This window comes from Mesoplodon bidens, assembly GCF_964165515.1.
Source record: "Mesoplodon bidens genome assembly, chromosome: X".
Lineage (NCBI taxonomy): Eukaryota > Metazoa > Chordata > Mammalia > Artiodactyla > Ziphiidae > Mesoplodon > Mesoplodon bidens.
In genome coordinates this window covers 6,518,527-6,520,884 of record NC_138163.1, presented here as the reverse complement: position 1 = coordinate 6,520,884, position 2,358 = coordinate 6,518,527, and the positions used below count along the sequence as shown (strand labels likewise).

General features: G+C 50.3%; 1 pseudogene across 1 annotated transcript; it reads left to right on the top strand.

Annotated features, from left to right (window-relative positions):
* Positions 1–604: 604 nt before the first annotated feature.
* On the top strand, positions 605–1,971 carry LOC308608925 (MARCKS-related protein-like; annotated as a pseudogene). The gene has a single exon. The product of its transcript is annotated as an MARCKS-related protein-like (transcript).
* Positions 1,972–2,358: the final 387 nt, after the last annotated feature.

The following is a 2,358-nucleotide window of genomic DNA, read 5'->3' as shown; positions in this document are numbered from 1 at the left end:
CAATTTCCCCATCTGTAAAACAGGGTGATAATAGTGTCCTTCTGCATTAGGAGGATTGATTAGGCTTGACTTCATAAAAAAGAAAACCAAAATAACAGTAGTTTAAAAAGAATGAAGTTTATCTCTCGTGTGAAAGAAGCCTAGAAGAAGGAAGTCCAGGACTAACACAACAGTTTCAAGATCAATAGGGACCCAGTTCCTTTATGTCTTTCTGCACCACCACATTAGCACTTGGGCTTCCATCTTCAAGTGACCTCATAGTCTAATATGGCTGCTGAAGCTCCAGCCATTTGGACTATATTCCATGCAGCAGGAAGAAAGAATGGTTGGAAGGCACAAAGGGTCCATTTCTGTGTTGAGACAGCTCCCTTTAAAAAGTCTGTCTTGACAGAGAAAGACAAATATCATATGATATCACTTATATGTAGAATCTAAAGAAGGGGTACAAATGAACTTATCTACAAAACAGATATAGAGTTACAGATGTAGAAAACAAACATGGATTCTGGTGCAGAGTGGAGCGTCGGTGGGTTCAGCTAGCAGGTCTGGCACGGAGCGGGGGTGCAGCTAGGTTTCCCCCGACACCCCTCCCCCTCAGGCGCGAGCCCCACCCCTCCGCCGGCCAGGCCCACCCGACCGAGCTATCCCCTGCGGCGCGAGCCCGGGGCGGCTCCGGGCGCCCCCCAGCAGAACCCCCACCATGGGCAGCCAGAGCTCCAAGGCTCCCTGGGGCGACGTGACCTCCGAGGAGGCAGCAGGCGCTTCCCTTGCTAAGGTCAACGAACAGGAGAACGACCACGTGAAAAGCAATGGAGGCTTACCCCCAAAGGTGAAGGGGAGTCGACCCCCGTGAACGGAAAAGAGGAGGCAGCCGGGGCCACTGGCGATGCCATCGAGCCGGCACCCCCTAGCCAGGGCGCTGAGGCCAAGGGGGAGGTCCCCCCAAGGAGACCCCCAAGAAGAAGAAGAAATTCTCTTTCAAGAAGCCTTTCCAATTGAGTGGCCTGTTCTTCAAGAGAAATCGGAAGGAGGGAGCGGGTGATTCGTCTGCCTCCTCACCCACAGAGGAAGAGCAGGAGCAGCGGGAGATCGGTGCCTGCAGCGAGGAAGGCACTGCCCTGGAAGGGAAGGATGCCGCCACCCCTGAGAGCTAGGAGCCCCAGGCCAAAGGGGCAGTGACTAGCGCTGCCTCCAAGGGAGGAGACACAGAAGAGGCAGGGCCCCAGGCCACAGAGCCATCCACTTCCTCGAGGCCGGAGAGTGGCCCTATGCCAGCAAGCGAGCAGAATGAGTAGCTGGGTGGAGGCAGGTGGGTGATCTCTAAGCTGCAAAAACTGTGCTGTCCTTGTGAGGTCACTGCCTGGACCTGGTGCCCTGGCTGCCTTCCTGTGCCCAGAAAGGAAGGGGCTGTTGCCCCCTAGCCACGTTCCCTCTCCTCCTCTCCCTCCTGTGGATTCTCCCATCATCCATCTGGTCTTCCTCTTAAGGCCAGTCGAAGATGGTCCCTTGCAGTTTCCCAAGTTAGGTTAGGGATGTGAAATGCTCCTGCCCCTGTCCCTGCCTCCTTCCCTGTCCCCACCTGTGCAGAAGGCAGTTGCTGGTTTTCTTCCCCAATTCTTTTCCAAGTAGGCTTTGTTTACTCCCCAAATCCCTGAGCCAGAGGTGGGGGTGCCTACTCCCACGCCCTGAGTGTCCACCTTCCCCTGTTGTTTGTAGTCTCCTGTGCTGGGCCTAGTGGCTCCTGGGCTGGGGAGGACACTGCCCCCGTCTAGGTTTTTCTAAATGTCTTACTCAAGTTCGAACCTCCAGCTTGTGAATCAACTGTGTCTCTTTTTTGACTTGGTAAGCAAGTATTAAGCTTTGGGGTGTGGGGGAGGTATGTAATGTGAAACAACTTCTTGTTGTCTTTTTTTCTCCCCCTCCCATTGTTGTAAATAACTTTTAACGGCCAAACCCCAGATTTGTAATTTTTTTTTTCTAACTGCTAAAACCATTCTTTTCCACCTGGTTTTACTGTAACATTTGGAAAAGGAATAAATGTCGTCCCTTTAAAAAAAAAAAACTTATGGTTACCAGGGGGTAGGAGGGGGATAAATTGGAAGATTGGGATTGACATATACACACTACTATATATAAAATAGATCACTAATATGGACCTACTGGATAGCACAGGGAACTCTACTCAATACTCTGTAATGACATATATGGGAAAAGAATCTAAAAGAGTGGACATATGTATATGTATAGCTGATAGGCTTTGCTGTATATCTGAAACTAAGACAACATGGTAAATCAACATCCTCCAATAAAATTTTTTTAAAACAAATAAAAAGTCTGTCTTGAAGTCTGACATAATCA